The following is an 8,845-nucleotide window of genomic DNA, read 5'->3' on the forward strand; positions in this document are numbered from 1 at the left end:
CATTATTTCGATACATTGTAAAAAATATACCCCAGCCAGGTGCAAATTTGGGGAGGGACACATAATAAATAGCTTGGCATATGTGACTCCTTACCATGGCATATGTGACTCCTTAAATTTCAGAATATGAGGATCATGTCTCTGTCAATTCAGAGTCTGACTGAGTTGGAAGAAGAGGATGAGATTGACCCTCAGCCATTCCCATGACCAGCCTGTCAGCAATCAGCTCATCAGCAGCCGGCAGGAGGAGAAATATGGATGTCAAAAAAGTGTGAACTTGAATGGTCTTCTTGTCCAAGGAATGAGCCACCCCACATGGCTGCCAATGTGATAAGGATGCAACCAGGGCATACGCGGATGGCGGTTACTCGTGTGCAGGACATAAAGTCTTATTTTGAACTGTTCATCCCAGACACCATCAGAAAATCATTCTGGACTGCACTAATTTGGAAGGAAGGTGTGTTTTTGGAGAGAGATGGAAGGAGATGGACCAAACTCATTCACATGCATACTTTGAAGTTCTTATCCTTGCTGGTATTTGTAGATCCAATCGGGAATCCACAGAATCCCTGTGGGATGCAGAAACTGCCAGATAACTTTTCTGTGCAACAATGTCTCTGGGAAAACTTCCACATTATTTCCAGGATTATCCGCTTCGATAACCGAGACACCAGACCAGCTCGGGGGCAGAGAGACAAGCTAACTGCAATCAGGTCAGTGTGGGACAAGTTGGTGGACTGCCTTCCCCTGTTTCACAACCCTGGGCCCAAAGTTATTGTTGATAAGAGCTTATGCCATTTAGGGGCTGCTGCCCCTTTAGGCAGTACATACCGTTGTCACGAACCGGCTCAAAGCCCGTAACAAAGGGAGACAACGTGGAGATAAGGAGTAACAAAATATATATTTATTAACTAAAGCAACTAAGGAAAATATACAATGATGTGTGTAATCAGTAATCAGTAGCGTAAGTGAGTGTTTTGTATGCAGGGTGTTGAAAAGTGCCAAAGCAAACAAACAAACAGGCCACCAAGAACCACAACACAATCTACAAATGTCTGCATGGAGAGAGTCTCCTCCATGAATGGGGAAGGGGTGTATTTATCCTGGGAAACACCTGGGCCCAGGTGTTTCCCATGTAGCTGACGACCCTCTCAACTCCGCCCACCGGCATCCTAATAAGGAAACAAGAACAAAGACAAAATACGGCAGACAGAGTGGGAGGGTCGTCACATTCCCCCCCATAAAACCGGGGACCAACAAGGACCCCGGAACAACATACCAGCTCCTGCAGTCCCAAATTGACACAGCCTCCTGCGTCCCAAGTTGGTGAGAGGTTATGTGTTGACACTTACAATTTGCCCCAGCCAACCTCCTCCCCAAACCTCAGCAACCTTCGCACAGGAAGCAACATTTAAGAGGAACGAAGAAAACAAGACCAGGAGGGAGCAGACAGGACAGAGAGAACATGACAATAGGAAGCAATGGTCAGTCCCGTAAACATTTAGGAGCAGGGTGCACGAGAGAGCGCATCAGCAATCACGTTTTCAGATCCCTTGATGTGCCGCACATCGAGATGGAATGATTGTAAAAATAAACACCATCGCATTATCCTCTGGTTTGGACACATCATGGACCTCAAAAAAGTGAGGGGGTTATGGTCGGTGTAGACCACAATAGGTACTACCCCCGACCCGACATACACTTCGAAGTGTTGTAGCGCCCAAATGAGTGCTAGCGCTTCCTTTTCAATAACCGAATAGTTCAACTGATAATCGTTAAACTTTTTGGAAAAGAAACTAACAGGCCTCTCAACCCCAGACACATCTGCTTGCAGCAAAACTGCACCTGCCCCCACATGACTAGCATCCACCTGCAAGGTAAATGACAAATCCATGCGAGGAGCAGCCAGCACCGGAGTTGAGGTAAGCAACCTCTTTGCATCTTCAAAAGCGTGTTGACAACGAGTAGACCAAACGTAAACAGCCTTAGCTTTCAGCATATCGGTCAAGGGAGCGACCACAGTAGAGAAGTTACTACAAAAACTACGGTAATAACCAATCATGCCCAAGAAACGCATCAGTTCCTTTTTAGTAGTTGGTGATGGAAAAGCATCAATAGCCACCACTTTAGCCCGAACAGGACGCACTTCACCCTGCCCAACCACTTTTCCAAGGTATGTAACGGTTGCCTGAGCAAACTCACATTTAGCCAGATTGATTGTGAGGCGAGCCGCAGCCAGACGCTCGAACAAGGCTTGAATACGGGACAGATGTTCTTCCCAAGTATCTGCATATATCATTACATCATCCAAATAAACAGCGCACCCGGTCAGACCGGCGACAACCCTGTTCATAAGTCGCAGGTGCATTACGCAGACCGAAACTCATAACCGAATATGAGTACAGACCAAAGGGTGTAATAAAGGCAGAGATTTCACGTGCCCTATTCGTCAGTGGCACCTGCCAATAGCCTTTTAACAGGTCAAATTTGCTCACAAACTTAGCTGCACCGACTTGATCAACACAGTCCTCCATCCTAGGAAGAGGAAATGAATCTGGCTTTGTGACACTGTTTACCTTATGGTAGTCCGTACAAAATCGGTTTGTTCCATCCGGTTTACTGACCAAGATACAGGGAGAAGCCCAACTGGAGAAAGAAGGCTCTGCTATCTTATTCTCCAGCATGTACTTGACCTCAGCATCCAGACTACGTAGTTTCTCTGAAGAAACTCTATAGAACCGCTGACGAATGGGGTCAGCATCTCCAATGTCAATATCATGTTCCATTAAGTTTGTACGTGTAGGTGTATCAGAAAACAAACCTGGAAATCTCTGAATCAGACCAACCATCTCTTTCCGCCCATCAACAGGTAGGTGAGTGAGAAGACTGTCTAAGATATCCAGTGTTTCTGAATTTTTCAATCTACCCTGCAATATACAATCGTCAGGACCAGGAACATCTTCCTCCTCATGCACAGATCTAGCACGACAAGAACCCAAGGAAACAACGGTATCAGCCAAAAGAACAGGTTTAGCGTCCTCTGCAGAATCCCACTGTTCAGTCTCAGAGGAACGTGCATAATAGGGTTTTAACAGATTTACATGGCACAGCTGGTGTGCTTTCCTTCGTTCTGGAGTGGCCACTAGATAATTTTGCTCAGTGTACTGGCGCAACACTGTATATGGACCTTGAAACTTGGCTTGAAAAGGAGAACCAACAATTGGCAGCAGAGCAAGAACCTGGTCACCCGGACTAAATTGACGAGGCTCAGCTCGGCGATCAAATATGCCCTTCATCCTCTCCTGTGAAGATGATAACTTCTCTTTAGCCATTTCACCAGCGGCATACAGCCGCCTCCGGAAATCACACACATACGATAACAGAGACTGAGGAGGCTCGGGAGACTTCCAGTCATCCTGGAGAACAGATAAAAGTCCACGCACCCTATGTCCAAACACAAGGTCATTTGGACTGAAACCTGTGCTCTCCTGTGAAACCTCCCTAGCGGCTAACAGTAACCAAGGCAACCCCTCCTCCCAATCCTTATCCATCTCAGTACAATAAGCTCTCAACAAAGACTTAAGAGTTTGATGGAAACGTTCTAGTGCTCCTTGACTTTGCGCGTGATAGGCGTTAGACAAATTGTGTTTAATATGGAGCCGTTGAAGAACCTGACTAAACAGATTAGAGGTGAAATTAGATCCTTGATCACTCTGAATGACCTTAGGGATTCCAAACAATGAGAGAAACTGAGTCAAAGCTTTTAACACAGATTTAGTTGTGATAGATCGGAGAGGATAGGCAGCAGGAAACCTAGTGGTCTGACACATCACAGTGAACAGGTAACTGCTACCCTTTTTAGAACGAGGCAGGGGACCCACACAGTCAATAATCAGATACTCAAAAGGTTGGCTGAGTACAGGAATAGGAAACAATGGTACCGGTTTAATAGCTTGATTAGGCTTACCAGTTAATTGACAGGTGTGACAAGTTTTTATAAAATCAGAAACATCCCTCTTTAATCTAGGCCAAAAGAAATGTCTTAAAATGCGATTGTAGGTTTTCCTCACCCCCATATGTCCAGCAACGTCGCTGTGGGAAGTTTCCAACACCAACTCACGAAGCTTAACTGGTACAACAACCTGACTAATTGCCTCCCCCAGAAAACAACTATCATGAGACACCCACTTTCTCATCAGGACATCCTTTTGGAGAAAATAGCCATGGGCAACATCTCCCAACTGTTCTACACGCACAATTTGGTCACGCAACTCTTCTAACGTGGGGTCATCCCGTTGCGCATTAATTAGATCTGAGCGGGTTACAGATAACGGAATAACAGGGAAAACAGTGGCATACTTCTTTGTATTATTATCATCATTAGTCGGCGCAGTGACCAATTCGCCACGGCTCATAGAACGTGTCACTGCACACGCAGAGAACACCTCTGGGAAACTCTGTACACTCTCATCAGGAATCCCAACAAATGACGGCTTAGTGGAAACCACTAGAGATGGAAACACGGCAGGCCATACACGCTCACCAGCCAAGTTATTCCCAAGGATAACGTCGATACCCTCAATAGGCAATGAAGGCCGCACCCCCACAACAACTTCACCTTTCACCAGTCCACAATCCAACATCAGTTTATGCAATGGAACTGACAGAGTGTTCAAACCTATTCCCCTAATTAGAACACTATTCCCCGAATCAGTCTTAGCAGAAAAGGGTAACACAGATTCCAACACAAATGATTCAGAGGCACCTGTGTCTCTCAGGATCTTCACTGGCACTAGGTCTTTACTTCCTAACATAGACACAAAACCTTCCGTAATGAAAGGTAAATAGTCTGGATCAATATGGACTTTCACATTCTCCTGGGCCTGAGGAAATGAGTCATAAGTGAACTGATGTGGAACAGGTGCAGCTAACGCGGTAGGCTTGGATTTAGCGTAAGCACCCTTTGACCTGAGAAGTGGACTTTCGTTTTTCCAATGACCTGAACCTTGACAGTAGTGACACTCCTGCCCAAGGTCAGCTTTACCATGGGAGTCAGGCTCAACCCTAGTTGAATAGAACTCTGCCCGTGAACCAAAGTATCTCGGTGAGCGAAGCCCAAATCTATCCGAACGCCCCCACTCTTTCCGAATACGGGGCTCTGCAAAGACACTTTTGTGAGTCAACACATACTCGTCCGCCAAAACCGCAGCTTCAGCAACATTCTTTACTTTCTGTTCGTTAATATACGTGGCAATACGATCAGGAATTGTGTCCTTAAATTGTTCTAACATAATCAGATCACACAGCCCTTGGAAAGTCACAACTGCAGAGGCGGAACACCAGCGATTAAACTGTAAAGATAATTATCGCGCAAATTCAACATGAGATTGCTTATCATCCCTTTTTAATGTTCTAAATCGTTGGCGGTAAGCCTCAGGGACCAATTCATAAATCTGTAACACAGCTTTTTTAACTTTATCATAATTGGCACAGTCGTGTACACTAAGAGCTGAATATGCTTCCTGCGCTTTACCAGTCAGCACACACTGCAACATTAAAGTGCGGTCAGAATCAGGCCAACTCCTAGCGTCAGCAACACGCTCAAACAACGAAAAGAATGTCTCGGGATCCCTTTCATTAAACTGAGGCAATAACCGTAAGTTCCCAACAATATCAAATGTCTCTGGGGCACGACCAAAAGAGGAACTACCCCTAGGTAAATCTGGATCACCTTCCCAAAACAAACTCTCCCCTGAGATCTTTCCTTCCCTAACCAACTCTATACGTTCTTGTTGCAACTTGATTTTAGCACGCTCCATATCTTGTTTAAATGCCAATTCCTTTTCATACGTTACACGATCATGCTCTAGCTTCTCACGATCATGCTCCAGCTGTAACAAAAGCAGTTCTTTCTGCTGTTCAAAAAGAAGGCTACTTGGACTAACCGATGGAATGGCCATTGTAACGTTATGGGGAGACGACAAACTCTCAGCAGAGGCTGGCCCAGTGGTAACTTCAAGAATACCACTCCATCAGATTGGCCTTCAATATCAACCTAATAGAATTCTTTAGACGTTTATCACTAATCTCAACGTTGTAGTGTTCAGCGACCTTCAACAGCTGTTCTTTAGTACCTAAATCTAACAATTTCTCCGATGGAAAGCGAATGAATTCATCTATATAAGATGCCATAGTTACAAAAAAAAAAAAAAAATCTTGCTCTTCCCCTCTGCTGAGCACACCAGACCACAACCCGAGCACCACAGAAGAGAGATGAGATACGGAGCTTCCCCAAAACCTACAATAACTCAACCCTAGTCTTCGTGCAGATTTGCAGTGGGAATTCACGCACTGTAGCCCGCTGGCAAGGAAAAACTCCCCAGCATGCTGGTAAATTCCACCAAGCCACGGATGTGCCCCCGAGACAACTGCTCAATCCGCAGACACCACACAAAAATAACAAACATTAACCATGCCCAACATATTCCAAAAAAAAATGAAACATGTCGCTAAGCCTATCAGGGGAAAAAAGCTATAGCTCCAGGTAGCAAGTTCCACTACCCTACCCAAATCTCCCACTGAGGTACACAGCCGATTATTCACCTCAGGCTGATGTCCCAACAGAAAGTAGAACAAACCTTTCCAGGCTAGGCAGGGCCTGGAAACTAACCATTATACTCTCTCCAACGCAGCACACAACCCAAACAACAAAGGCAACCAATACTGGGCCTATTAAACTCAAACACAATAAACAAACAAACACGTACTTCCACAGTCTCCCAAACCAATAGTTCAAATATCCCAGATGAGCCCCCACTTGTCACGAACCGGCTCAAAGCCCGTAACAAAGGGAGACAACGTGGAGATAAGGAGTAACAAAATATATATTTATTAACTAAAGCAACTAAGGAAAATATACAATGATGTGTGTAATCAGTAATCAGTAGCGTAAGTGAGTGTTTTGTATGCATGAATGTGATAATGCAGGGTGTTGAAAAGTGCCAAAGCAAACAAACAAACAAACAAACAAACAAACAAACAAACAAACAAACAAACAAACAAACAAACAAACAAAAAGGCCACCAAGAACCACAACACAATCTACAAATGTCTGCATGGAGAGAGTCTCCTCCCTGAATGGGGAAGGGGTGTATTTATCCTGGGAAACACCTGGGCCCAGGTGTTTCCCATGTAGCTGACGACCCTCTCAACTCCGCCCACCGGCATCCTAATAAGGAAACAAGAACAAAGACAAAATACGGCAGACAGAGTGGGAGGGTCGTCACACCGTCTAAACCTGCAAAATATGGAATCAAGTTCTGGGCTGCCTGTGATGCTGCTTTATCATATGTGTGGAACTTGCAAGTGTATACGGAGAAGCCAGATTGAGGAGCCCCTGAGAAGAACCAAGGGATGCGGGTTGTCCTGGACGTGACACAGGGCCACAACATCACATACGATAACTTTTTCACTTCGCACAAGCTGGGACAGGAGCTCCTCAAGAGGAACCTGACGATGGTAGGAACAGTACGAAAAAACAAGCCAGAGCTCCCTCCTCAGCTGTTGAATACATGGAACAGGCCTATCAATTCCTCCAAGTTTGTGTTCACAGCTGACACGTCCCTAGTGTCCAACGTGCCAAAGAAAGGCAAAAATGAAGCTGCATAGGGATGGGAGAATCTATGGCCAGGAACCTCAAAAAACAGAGATCATAATGGATTGCAATGCCAAAAAAGGAGGGGTGGACAATTTAGACAAGCTGGGGTCTGGCTACAGCTGCAAAATAAGAACTCTATGCTGGTTCCCCATCCGCACAACCCACATAACCAACAACTCCAATACAGGAAGTAAGTGTGAGTGAGGTTGTTGCATGTGTGTGTGTCGGACTCTCCTACCTTTGTCACGTTCTGACCTTAGTTCTTTTGTTATGTCTTTGTTTTAGGTTGGTCAGGGCGAGAGTTGGGGAGGGTTGTCTTTGTTCGTTTTTCTATGTTGTGTTTTGCATTTGGCCTGGTATGGTTCTCAATCAGAGAAAGGTGTCGTTAGTTGTCTCTGATTGAGAATCATACTTAGGTAGCCTTTTCCCACCTGTGTTTCGTGGGTGATTGTTTTCTGTCTTTGTGTATGTCACCAGACAACACAACTGATGCGAGGTACCAACATTCAAAATCCATGCTAGAAAGTGTGTAAATAAACCATTTGGGAAAGGGTGCGGAATTGGGCTTCTCTCTCTCTCTCTCGCTCTCAATTCCTCTTGTTGCTGCCAGTTGTACAATTTATTGTCAAAGTACAAAAAAAACATGATCCATTTCTCTGTTTGTCTGTCTCTCTCTCGTTTTTTTCTCTCTCGCTGCATGAATACACCTTTGTGGCATGAGAGACCACTGGAATTATTCTACCGCTGCCATAAATGTAGCAATAACTGTAGTGGAGCTGGGCAGAGACCCTGCAGTCACAGCTTGAGTGTACTGCACCATCACCTGTGCAATAAAGGTCCAGATCTCTTGGCAGATGATGTAGGTTAGTGCGCCACACCTCGATCAGATGACAGTGCCGTTGCGTCAATGCTGTGTAATAAACTCTGCAGTCAAACTTTTTTACTGAATATGTATGCAACAAAAGTTCAACATTCATTTTTTCCTACTATGCATACAATTTGATGCATATTGTTGCAAAATTGAAAATGAATGTACTTCTGGTCCAAAACGCAATGATGCTGGTCTGATCGAGACTAGTCTATTGCTTTGCAGTACATTTTATAATGATAGTCTTCCGTTGGATATGCCTTTGCATGAACCTTCATGCAATTCAATTCGATGCATGCATTCTGCTGCGATTCCAACGA

Source organism: Oncorhynchus mykiss, chromosome 7 (genome assembly GCF_013265735.2).
Source record: "Oncorhynchus mykiss isolate Arlee chromosome 7, USDA_OmykA_1.1, whole genome shotgun sequence".
NCBI classification, from domain to species: Eukaryota; Metazoa; Chordata; class Actinopteri; order Salmoniformes; family Salmonidae; genus Oncorhynchus; species Oncorhynchus mykiss.